At 45.4% G+C, this 13,001-nt stretch overlaps 1 protein-coding gene across 1 annotated transcript in view; it reads left to right on the forward strand.

The window, feature by feature from the left end:
- The first annotated feature begins 11,798 nt into the window (after window positions 1–11,798).
- Window positions 11,799–13,001, forward strand: part of CD8A (CD8a molecule) — a 33,416-nt gene continuing 32,213 nt past the window's right edge. The window contains exon 1 of the mRNA XM_029232447.1: window positions 11,799–11,894. The gene's annotated coding sequence lies outside the window, so the exon portion shown is untranslated. The remainder of the gene's footprint in view (window positions 11,895–13,001) is intronic.

The raw sequence follows: 13,001 nt of genomic DNA on the forward strand, positions 1-13,001 counted from the left end.
CCCCCTCCAGCCCACCCCCAAGTTGCCTTCACTAGCACCTGCTCACTCCTACTGAGCATGGGACCCCAGGGACTCCTGGCCACGAGGCCGGCGACCTTGCACCAAAGAGAAGGTGAGACACATCAGGGTCTCTGTCACATGTCCATTAATATTTTACTGTCTCTCAGCTTCAATAGTCGAAGAAAGATGCAAGGAGAAAATGCTGAGCTGGGATGAAGGAGTTGTAAAAGCCTGTGGATCTTATCTTAGTTCCCCAGCCTGGGCTTGAGCAACTTAAGAGCTATCGAGCCAAAGAAGAATCCAAACTTTGGCTGCATTAACAGAAGCACATGGCCCAGGTCAAAGAAGGAGAGAGTCCCACCTGCTTTCCCTGGCCAGCCGAGGGCTGGGAGGTGGGATTTAAGAAGGGCAATGGCAAACCAGGCCGTCTTCAGAGGCCTCTGGTGGCAGCCACAGAATGTGACGAAGGGCCAATGTGACCGTCTCCCAGCATCTGAGAGGCTCTCTGTGGAGTCAGGGGCGCAGCAGGACTATAGCAGTGGTGGGTGGGAGTTAGAAGGGCGTAGATGCAGGAGGTGATCAAGAGAAACTGACTCTTACTGCCCGTCAGCTGTAAGGACAACAGAACAGGCTGCCTCCCAAGGCTGACCAGACTCTTCCGGGGTTCACTTTGCTCCGAGACGCCCTGTTTAATAATAGACTAAGGCCCAGACATGCAGCCTACCCTCCCTGAAGGCTCACACCCTGTCCGCAGAGGAAGTAAGAACAGATCTCAAGGCCCCCCAGCCCACTATGGGCTCTGCTATTTCGCTGCATCTCCCTGCTGCTGTCTTTGTGATTGTGTTTAGTTGTTTGTGCGTTTGCATGGGGTGAGGTTTGGGGTTCAGGACGGGGGGGGGGGGCCTTTCTGTTTTCTGTGCAACAGGCACCTGCTGGGGCAGCCTGGGCTCCGTCTGCCCGGGGAGCTGGCACTGGTTTGGCTGCCAGCGGCAGGGGCTGCGGTGAGGAGGTCTGCACTCAGCACCTGACTTTTGTTTTGAAGGAGGAACTGAGCATTTGCTACTTTCTGGAGGGCCATTATGGCAAAATATCAAAAAATTTTTTCTTCATTTAGCTATCTTTTGACTAGCAATTTCACTCTTCGGCACGTATCTTAAAGAAACACATCTCAAAGTGATGTGTGCAAAGAAATATGCATCAAATTGTTCCTTGCAGTGTTGCTTATTAGCCAAAAATTGGAACCAATCCAAATGTCCCTCAAAAGGAGCCAGTTAGATCAATTGTGACGCAAGGGACTCCACGCAGCTGTGAAGGAATGAGCTAGAAGCCTATACACTGGCATCAAATGATGACCGCTACATCTGCATCTATTATAACATCTGTATTGATTATTCTCATTTTCAATGTAATACGTTGTCGCTGTTAAAATTCAAGCACAGATAAAAACAGGCAAATATATATAAGTTAGAAGTCAGGATATGGGTACCCTTGGTGCAGGGATGGTCATGAGAAGGAAGTAGGAGGTTTGGGGTGGGCATGTCCTGTTTCTCCATGTGGGAGCTGGTCATAGGGGTGTGTTCAATTTGTGAAAAGTCAATAGAGCTGTACAGTCATGAGATGTCAACTTTCATATATAGCTATGGAAATAGATATACATTATACTTCTATAAAGAGATATTTTAAAACTCCAAGTACAGAACATTTCAGAAATGTGTAAAATTGGTATTTGAAAGTTTCTTGTTCTTCCAGATTTTTCCTGCGTGTACTTTTTAAACAGAAAATTGAAATCTTATATAATATACGATATATAACATAGAATATTGAATCTTATTGCTTAATTTTTTTCTCTAATCAAGACCTCTGGACATATTTCTTCCTATATGAATAGAAAAAGGTCTGGAAGGATATGCTCCAAACTGTTGATGGCGTTTCCTCTGGGGAATTTCCATTTCTGCATGGTACATTTCCGTGGTCTGTGAATTTTTACAATAATCATCTATTATTTTTATAACTGGGGAAAAAAACGGAGGTTTGGAAAAAAGAAACAACTTCTTTTAAAAGAGGTTCTGGTGATTGTAATCTTAAAAAATTGGAATCAGTTTAAATATCCATCAGTGAGGGATTTGTTCATAAATCATGATTTTTAAAAATTTGTACAACAGAAAGCACTGTGATGCACGCTGATATGGCTGGACAACAGGACCTAACTCTACCAGCTGTACAACATTGGGGGAGCTACTTGACTTCTGTGAGCCTGTTCTTTCCTTTGAAATGGGGGTTCCAGCAGTATCTCCTCCTTGGTCTTGCTGCTGGCCTTGAATGACCACAGATAGGAGGGTCTGGGGCAGTGCTTGTTTCCTCCCCTCCCTTCCTCTTAGTGGGAAGCAAGGGTGGAGGATTCTGGGCCCCAGCTTGCAGGTGTGGTGCCCGCCCAGCCCCAGCGGGGCCAAGTTCAAAGGAAGAAGGGGGCTCCCACATCCCCCTCCTTTTCATCCTTACTCAGCCCCACCCCCTCACCCCAGCCGCTCACTCTCTACCTGTGGGAAGTGAGCAACTTGTTTTCAGAAAGTCATCCCCGGCCCCGTGTGGGCTACAAAGCTGATCCGAATCTACCACCCAGTCAAAGGGAAAGAGAGAAAGAGCCCTGTCTTCAGAGGCCTTTCCAGGTGTGGAGGACAAAAGAGATTTTCTCTGTCACTTCTTGGGAAACCTCCTCAGATGCGTCACTGACACTCCTCAGTGGCTGTGAGTCACTGGCTCCTGGTGTCCTCCTGCTACAAAGCTCAGTGCATCAACTCCAACGGAAGGAAACCACAGTCCCCAGCACTGGATCAGTTTGAGATTCACAGAAATATGCGAGACACGTGTGATTCTTTTTTTCTTTTTTTTCTTTTTTCTTTTTTTTTGCGGTACGCGGGCCTCTCACTGTTGTGGCCTCTCCCGTTGCAGAGCACAGGCTCCGGACACGCAGGCTCAGCGGCCATGGCTCACGGGCCCAGCCGCTCCACGGCACGTGGGATCTTCCCGGACCGGGGCACGAACCCGTGTCCCCTGCATCGGCAGGCGGACTCTCAGCCACTGCGCCACCAGGGAAGCCAGACACGTGTGATTCTTATCAAGCCGAAAGCAGAAGTGCTGAAAAAGGCACGCCTGTTCCTGCACAGTATCATTGGTTCTCCGGGGTCGTGTTTTTTTCCATTAATTGACAGCATTTTACATGCAAGTCCTCATCGTTAGAGCTTAACTTCTGCTTCTAAATTTGAATGGAAACTGCCTACCTCTCTGTTCATATATTATTTTTTAATTAATTTTTATTGGAGTAGAGTTGCTTTACAATGTTGTGTTAGTTTCTGCTGTACAGCAAAGTGAATCAGCTATACGTATACATATATTCCCTCTTTTTTGGATTTCCTTCCCATTTAGATCACCACAGAGCACTGAGTAGAGTTCCCTGTGCTCCACAGTAGGTTCTCATTAGTTGGCTATTTTATACATCGTATCAATAGTGTATATAAATCAATCCCAATCTCCCAGTTCATCCCACCACCCCCCTTACCCCTTGGTAGCCATATGTTTATTCTCTACATCTGTGTCTCTATTTCTGCTTTGCAAATAAGTTCATCTTTACCATTTTTCTAGATTCCACATATATGCGTTCATATACGCTATTTGTTTTTCTCTTTCTGACTTACTTCACTCTGTATGACGGTCTCTAGGTTCATATATTATTGATTGCAGGCCATCTCCCATCCTGCCCCTCATTTATGTGAACTAATTACCTGTGCCTCTCCCTGCAGTTAGTGGCCCTCTTCCTTAGGCTGCTTGCTGCCACTTCAAATATATTAACTTGGGCAACATCTGTGTGCCCAGCCCACCCTGTGCTGGCATGAAGGTGGACAGGGCGACAGAGCACAGCCCTCCAGACTCACATCTGCCACCAAAGAGGCTTCTAGGCTGCAGTTCCCTTCTTTCTAGCCATTCCCTCATTTCCTGGAGTGAGAGGACCAAGACCTGTGGGAGCCCTCTGGCCCCATCCTGCCACCTGCACAAGTGGTCAGCATTCCCAAGCCCTGAGGCCAGAGTCTACGTGAATAAACAAACAAGCGACTTACTTCACTCTGTATGACAGACTCTAGGTCCATCCACCTCACTACAAATGACTCAATTTCATTTCTTTTTATGGCTGAGTAATATTCCATTGTATACATGTGCCACATCTTCTTTATCCATTCATCTGTTGATGGACACGTAGGTTGCTTCCATGTCCTGGCTATTGTACATAGAGCTGCAATGAACATATTGGTACATGACTCTTTTTGAATTATGGTTTGCTCAGGGTATAAGTCAGAAAGAGAAAAACAAATACCGTATGCTAACACATATATATGGAATCTAAGAAAAGAAAAATGTCGTGAAGAACCTAGGGGTAAGACAGGAATAAAGACACAGACCTACTAGAGAATGGACTTGAGAACACGGGGAGGGGGAAGGGTAAGCTGTGACAAAGTGAGAGAGTGGCGTGGACATACATACACTACCAAACGTAAAATAGATAGCTAGTGGGAAGCAGCCACATAACACAGGGAGATCAGCTCGGTGCTTTGTGACCACCTAGAGGGGTGGGATAGGGAGGGTGGGAGGGAGGGAGATGCAAGAGGGAAGAGATATGGGAACATATGTATATGTATAACTGATTCACTTTGTTATAAAGCAGAAACTAACACACCATTGTAAAGCAATTATACTCCAATAAAGATGTTAAAAAACAAACAAACAAACAAGAGAGAAGGCTCGCCTAGGAGGCCTCGTGTGCCCACAGGTAGGCTGCTCCAATGGCAGTGGGCCGGGAGCACCGCCCTCCCTCTCCGCCCCGTCAGCACCTCTCCTCCTGGACACCCCACCTAACCTTGCTGGGCATCCCAAGGCGGTGAGGACTCAACTTCTCCACTTTCTGAATGTTTACTCTGCCAAGTACAGTCGACATACCCCCTGGAGAACACAAGCTCAATGTATTAGATGCTAATTGAGCACCTAATGTATCCTTGGCACAGATCCTGGGCTTACATCATCTTCGGGGACACGGACACAGGGCTGGCACCTGGGTGACGCCCAGAGTGAGTGCCCTTGGGAGACCTCACTCGCCCCACCCTAGAACCAGGCCTGGACAGATGGTAAACAAGCCACCAGGTAAATACCCAGCTGATGGGAACACAGGCAAAGGCATGAATTGCTTCCTCACAGAAAAGCTGTGTTCCCGCTGACAGAAGGGTTTGCAGCCTCTCGCAGCAGATTTGTGGAGGTCTCTGTGGTTGGGTGCGGGCAACGTGAAGAGGGGAAGATTTGAAGTGTTGGCGGGAAGCGGAAGACCCTCCTTCACCCCCTGCATCCCCTCAGCATCCTGTGGGCCGAAAGCTGACGGCTTGGCTAGACCTGCTGTCCGGGGAGGGCCAGGCGGGGCCAAAGGGAGGATGTGACTCCTGTCTCTCCCCGTTCACCACACTCTGGGCCTCAGCCAAGCTTGGGGGACCCAGAGAGATTTGGGGATGGGAAGAAAGGTGACTTCTACAAGAGGAGCAGGCGTTTGTGGAAGACCTACTCTGGACCCCGCTCAAAGCCCACCTCCCCAGAAACCCAGAACCCCGTCTATGGTGGCCCACCCAGCCGTGTGGGGGGCTGAAGGAGGTGCAAAGAAAAGCACTCTGGGGCTCAGACTGCACCCAGTCTTTCCTCCAAGGGCTTTGCACCTCCAAGGGCTTTTGCATCTTCCTCTATCAGCCAGTGCATAAGGAGCTGATCCGTGGAAGAGGGAATGATGCTACTGAGGTTTTATCTAGGTAATATCCAAGTGAGTGTGCCGCTGTGTGTGAGGGGCATAGAGGATGTTTGCCTTGTGAACTAGGCCTGATTTGATAGACGAGGCCTTTCAATGGACAGCTGTCCCATACTTGAGCCTGTTCAGACTCTGCTGAACAGAACAAAATCTCCCCAACGGCTTCCCTGCCCTGCTTTTAGTATCCAAACTAAATTAAGGCCTCTGTGTGTATCTGTGCGCTTATGAGAAGAAGGTTGACTCACATGTTCTCAATCTCCCGCCATAACCTCTACAGAAAAATTTCATCTTCATAGAATGAGTTTCGACTCGTCAAGGTTAAGAAGACATTTTCCAGAAAATGGAAACCCGTCGTTTGCATACAAATGGTCACTGGGTGAAAATGTAAAAGCAGGATACCACTCACTGCTGGAGAGAATGTGGACAGCCCCACGAGGGTTGCCGATGGTATCGTGAGACACTGCCAACGCCTCGAAAACAGTTTGGCAGTATCTAGTAGCGTCTAATATAAATCACACACTCTAACTCAGCACTCCTGGAAATATGTCCCCTATAAAGTAAAAGCACTGCTACCTAAGAATAAATATACAAAATAAATATACTGCTACCTAAGAATAAATATACAAATATATAATAGAAATATTATATATTTATTTATATCAATAACTATACAATAAATAAATATACAAATAATTGATGATTATTTCAATTTCCTTTATTTGGGTAAAATAAACACTGGAAACAACCCCAAGTTAATGAGTAGGGAATCACTAATTAAATTGTGATCTATCCACACCTTAAAATATCATGCAGCCATCAAAGGAATGGCTTAAAAAAATGATTTGGCAAGATTGCCAGGGATCCTCAGAGAACAAAAACGGAATGTATTTAAAATATGATCCTATTCTGTAAAGCAAATAATCAGTTACAGAAAACCCTCTACATATATACATACATATACATATACACATATATACATACATATACATATATGCATATATACATATACATATATACAACTGAGCGTATATGACTGCATGAGGAGCTACCAATATACGCCGCTGTAGAAGGACACCTAACTGACTACCAGCGTGAGGCACTGTGCTAAACAACTGAAAAAGGAACTAGTGTCTTTTAAGTAATGAGAGATTAAAACAAAAGTAATCCTTTCATTTTTATTAACTTGACAGTTAAAATTCAATTTCACAACACATCAGAAAGCACTTAAGGATAGATATTTTTATTTATTCTGGCACTGTCCAATTCCAGAAAGGATTTGGGGCAGCTTACAAAGCTTTATGCACAAAGGGAGCAGTAAGGACAAACCAGCAATGGGACGGAGCCGAGGCAGCGTCAGAGCGACCCAGCACCCACTGGCCTTCAGCATCTCTAAGCTGGCTCATCTGGTGCACGTAAAACTTGATGTTTCTATATCCTTCAACCTGATATGATATCACCTCTTACTTTCCAGTTTTAGTTTTCCAATCACTCCAGATAATTTATTTTCTCCTCTAAATTTATCTAAAATTACAATTCACCTCCCCCCAAAGTCTGTACTGCTCCGGCTGTGGGTTCGTGGTATGAACACTCAGGTCGCTCAGAAGCACAGTGAGATGAGAGAGCACAATTTCCACTCATCTGTACTTTTTTCCACAGAAGTAGAATTTGTTATTGCAGTAGCTGAACATATTATAGTTCCTGCATTTAAAAAGATGTATCTTGAGCATATAGGTACAAGGAAGTTATTGACTTACTGAGAGGTTGTTCTTTGATCCTTTAAAAATTTTATTTTTTTCTAAAAGCTTGAGAACAAAACTTCTCCCATCTCCCCAAACTCTTAGTTTTTAATTTCTTATCAGGATCTCAGAGTCAGGCTGACTTCTCAAAGTGTCAGAATCCCTGAGGCTGGTCTTCAGCCTCTTCTGTGAGCACCCCTACCCTCTGAGACTGGGGGATCTTAAGTTTTCACACGAGCTTTTGTCACTGGTCGGCCACATTCTGAATTCTGGATTCCTTCTTCCTCACCGTGAAGGCCTGTTTTTCCCATCCTTACGTCCCAACAGAGGAAAAAATTGCAGAGATGGAAGAATGTGTGACTAAGTCATCTTTTGAGAATCAGAAAGGTTTTCTTTCTCAGAGGTAAGAGTCTCTCCCTCCCAAAGGGATTATCAGCTACTAGACACATACTGGTCAGTTTACAATTACTGATCCCAGTGATTCAAGAACAGATCTCAGTAGAATATATGGATTATATGCTACAAGCGGCATTCACATACACGGCGAGAGACTGGATTCTATAATAAAGGGTGCTGGGACAATTAGTAACTATTAGGGAAAAAGCAAGTTTTAGCCTTTCACATCTTGCACCAAAAGAAATTCCAAGTGGTTTCAATAAGTGAATGTTTTAAAAATATATACTGAAGGACAGAAACCAGAAGATCAGTATTTTAATGAATAATAAACTGTAATAAAAATGAAAGACAAACTTGTTTCTAATACAGATTGGAGTTGTTCAAACAAAAAATAAACAAAAAAGGAATCCATTTTTAAAATGCATTTTACCAGATTACACCAGAAAATAATACTCCAGGTAGATAAGAGTGCTGAAAAATGAGCCCATTAGTATTCCGTGGCTCAGAGTACAGACTGGTGCCACTACCGTGAAGGGCAATTTGGTAACATGTACCAAGAGCCATAAAGTTGTGTATATTTTTTGACCCAGCAATTCCACTTCTGGGAATTTATCATGAAAAGGTCCTTATGGTTACACATAGGGATTATTAACAGCAAAGACATGCGAGCGTACTGAAAACATGCTAAAAACCTAAGTATCCACCAGTGAAATAAAAAAATACAACAATACAATGTAAAGAGAGCCCCTAAAATGATGCTGTGCAAGAATGCTTAATAACTGGAAAGATATTCACAATATATTTGTTGTTTTTTTGATTTTTATTTTTTATTGAAGTATAGTTGATTTACAATGTTTCAGGTGTACAGCAAAGTGATTCAGTTATACATATATATATTATTTTTCAGATTCTTTGCCATTATAGGTTATTATAAGACATTGCATATAGTTCCCTGTGCTATACAGTAGTAGGTCCTTGTTATCTATTTTATACATAGTAGTCTGTATCTGTTAATCCCAAATTCCAAATTTATCCCTCTCTTCCCTTTTCCCTTCGGTAACCATGAATTTGTTTTCTATGTACACAATGTATTTTTTTTAAGATTTTTTTTTTGATGTGGACCACTTTTAAAGTCTTTATTGAATTTGTTACAATATCGCTTCTGTTCTATGTTTTGGTTTTTTGGCCGTGAGGCATGTGGGATCTTAGCTCCCCGACCAGGGATCAAACCTGTACCCCCTGCATTGGAAGGCGAAGTCTTAACCACTGGACCGCCAGGGAAGTCCCCACAATGTAGTTTTATTTATTTATTTTTTTAACTCTTTATTTTATATTGGAGTATAGCCGATTAACAATGTCGGATAGTTTCAGGTGCACAGCAAGGGGACTCAGCCATACATATACATGTATGCATTCTCCCCCAAACTCCCCTCCCATCCAGGCTGCCACATAACATCCCACAGCGTATTTTTTTTTAACTTATTTATTTTATTTTTGGCTGTGCTGAGTCTTTGTTGCTGTGCGCGGGCTTTCTCTAGCTGCTGCGAGTGGGGTCTACTCTTCGTTTCGGTGCGCGGGCTTCTCATTGCGGTGGCTTCTCTTGTTGCGGAGCACGGGCTCTAGGCGCACGGGCTTCAGTAGTAGTGGCGTGCAGCCTCAGTAGTTGTGGCGCACGGGCTTAGCTGCTCCGCGGCATGTGGGATCTTCCCGGACCAGGGCTTAAACCCGTGTCCCCTGCATTGGCAGGTGGATTCTTAACCACTGAACCACCAGGGAAATCCCGGCTCCACTTTTAAAAGAGAGAATCTGGAAGGTGACCTAACAGAGGTTGCCGGTTATATCTGTGGGGTAGAATTGTATGAATGTTTTCTTTTCCTCTTCTCTTTGCTTTGCTATATCCTAAATTTTCTCTAAAAAGACACATGACTTTGAAAATAATGTTTTTCAGGCTGTAACTATTTAAAACATAACTATTTTAAACATACAGAACTTCACACTCACACGTTGGCTCTGAACATCACAGATCCACCCTCTCTAGCCACCCTGAGGATTTCACATCTCTGAGTCCATGGCTGTCAGAAAGGCATCTTACCCTCCAAACTGAGCTCCACAACAGCATTCCCTGCAGCTGCAAAATCTCCTCTGAGAGGAAAAAAATCATCATCACATCACAAACAATAAAAAGAAATCTAAAATTTCTACTTTATACATCTATTTTTTAAAGTTGTCCGTGGGTCTGACCACACACGCACACACATTTCTACTTGTTTTCAGAGAAGGGTAGCCTGCCTCCAATCTCACTGGAAGTTTAAAGTAACCAGATGACCCACACTTTCACGCACTGTTTACTGACATTCGATTCGACCTCAATGGCCAGCCACCATCTCCACTTATTAGGCACTTGTTATGTGCTTGGTACCGTCCTGTTTTACCTGCGCTGTCTCAACTAACCCCTCATGCACATATGCATTCTTGCTATTTTATAAGCAGGATGCTAAGCCCAAGATCCAACAAGTCCCCGGGGTTGGAAAGCAAAAGGCAGAGACAGGAATACCACCACCCAGTGATATCTAGTGAGATGTCCTCTTCCCACCCCAACCCGTGAGGATTGAAGCAAGACCAGTTTAATCTGGGGTCCTGCACAAGCTTACCTGGTCTTCTCACCATACAAAACCCCACAGTTCATGATCCCTGCATATAAGGCATCCCGTGGGATCTTTCCCTACTCTTCCTGTGGCTGGAGCAAACTGCAACTAAAATTCGAAAATCTTTGCAATTGGTAAAATCCTATCCTTTAGAGTTATAGAGCTATATGTTGGGAAAGGAACTTAAAGCCTATCTAATTCAGCTTCCAAAATAAGACTTCAACACCCTTTACTACAACCTTGCCAAGAGCTCGACCCTCATCCCCGCATTTAAATACCTCCTGTGACATGGAACTCACATTCTCTGGGCAACCCAGTTCGCAGTTAACTAATTCCACTCGAAAATGTTTTTCTCAAAGGAAGTCCCTGCAAACTTCCAAGAACCGCTCAAAAGCACGTCTACTCAATGACTGATACTTGACGGCAGTTCTGAATCACTAATGCACCAAGTTGACCTTTTTGCTGCCATAAAATTTACAGTGAGATCCGCGAGTGACCATCTCCATGGCTGATGCCCAGTGTGCCAGCTGTCACTTCATCCCTTTCTAGCCCACTCAAGGAAGCCGACTACAATGCAAGTGACAGTATATTTCAGGAATAATCTTGAACCAGCTCTCCTGTTTTTCAGAAAGTGGCTATTTTTAATTGTCACTCTTCACACCCAGCAGTGACACAGTAAGGTACCCATACAGAGAAGGTTAAGAGGGGGAGTTGGGGTTCCTTCCATGTGACAGGGCTCAGGCGATGCCCCCAGATGTACCGCCACCCTTCCTGGGTTCATCTGCTTTCCCAGCACATCTGTTGGTGTTCCCCTTGCCCAGAACCACTGCAACTTTCAATGGTATCACTATGAATTGAGCAGTGGTTCCTGTTTCCTCTTCATTTACAAACCCACACATCACAGATTCTCTGAATATTCCATTGTTTGCGAGAAAGTCACCACTTTAGGGCTGCTGTTTGTTTTGTTTATTGGGAGGAGCGCACTGGCTTTATACCTCCCTCACCCTGCCACCCCGCCAGGTGGTGTCGCTGGTTAAGCAGGGGACAGTGTGACCTTCACTCCCCTGGCCCAGATGGACTCCTCCGACAGCAAATGCTCCCCACAAGACCACACTTCCTCCCAGGGTTTCAAGGGCATATCAATACAAGAAAAATGAGACTTCCTAAAAAACCACCTAAAAACACGGGTGCCTCAGTCTGCTGGGTCTACAGATTTATCAGAGTTTGGGGGCACTGTCTTGAATGTTCTCCTCCAAGAGCTCCAGCCGGCGATGTCCACACACTCAGGTACGTGCTCCCCTTCATGACCAAATGGTGTCCCCTCCCTGAGGACAGGGTCACGGATGCACTCCTCAGTGCATCTTTGGGGGTGGCTGACAGACACCTGCTGAGTCACTGGGCTTGATACAGTCAGGTAAGGGCGGTAAAGGGTGACGGTGGATGGGCAGGAGATAAGCCAACCAGGAAGGAGGTGGTCCTTTCTGGAAAGCTCCCACGCCTTGGTGATGGTCTGCTGAGTACTCAGACTTGGAGGTGGCACCAAGAACGGGTCTCAGCAGTTTTCTTCTCCCTTGTATGTTCTGTTGGTTTCTTGCCAGAGGTGTCTGGCCCATGGGCATCAGCCAGTCGGAGGCTGAGCTGGCGGGAGCCCAGGCTCCCAGGGCAGGGTCTCCCCCAGGGCCTCAGGACACCATCCACTAGCACAAAGTGCCGCGTGGTGCCTGCCAGGGCTGCCGTTTGGACTTCAGCATGATCACAGCTGATCACAGCAACCGCAAGCCAGCCACAGGCCTCTGTCTTTGCGTGCCTGGGGTCTGCTGCAACAGTTGGGGACTCTGAGGCTGCCCTTCAGATGAGGTCAGATTAAAACGTGCAAGAATTCCTGTACTCTGGACTCATTCCCAAGGGAAGTTGAAGGGAATGGCCCAAGGAGGGGTTGGGGGGACACCTGAGGCAGGCAATTGACCCCCATGAGCAAGGGGAGTCAGGCAGAGCTGCTGCCACCCTGGGTCCCACCCGCACACCTGCCGCTTTTATGTGGGGACGTTATATAGGGCGGCCCCCCTCCAGCAGCTGTTTGGGCTGGGGAACAAGTTCACTTACAAGCACAGATGCAGTGTCTCGGTTCTGACCTCTGTGGAAGACCCACAGACACCTTAGGTACCTTGGAAGGTCGAAACCGACAGGGCCCAAAGAAACTGCTCAGACCTTTGAAACCCAGTCTGGAGATCAGTCTCAGGAAAGGTTACTCTTGGTGTTTTTCGAATTATTTAACATCATTGTTTGCGGACTTTAGAAATTATCGAAACAATGTAAATGATTGACAGTAAGAGGAAATTTTCATAAATTGTGGTCCATTTACTTGGCAGACAGTTATTCAACGCTCAACAATGT

The sequence above is a fragment of the Monodon monoceros genome, unplaced genomic scaffold, assembly GCF_005190385.1.
Source record: "Monodon monoceros isolate NGI ecotype Baffin Bay Population unplaced genomic scaffold, NGI_Narwhal_1 Super_Scaffold_19, whole genome shotgun sequence".
Lineage (NCBI taxonomy): Eukaryota > Metazoa > Chordata > Mammalia > Artiodactyla > Monodontidae > Monodon > Monodon monoceros.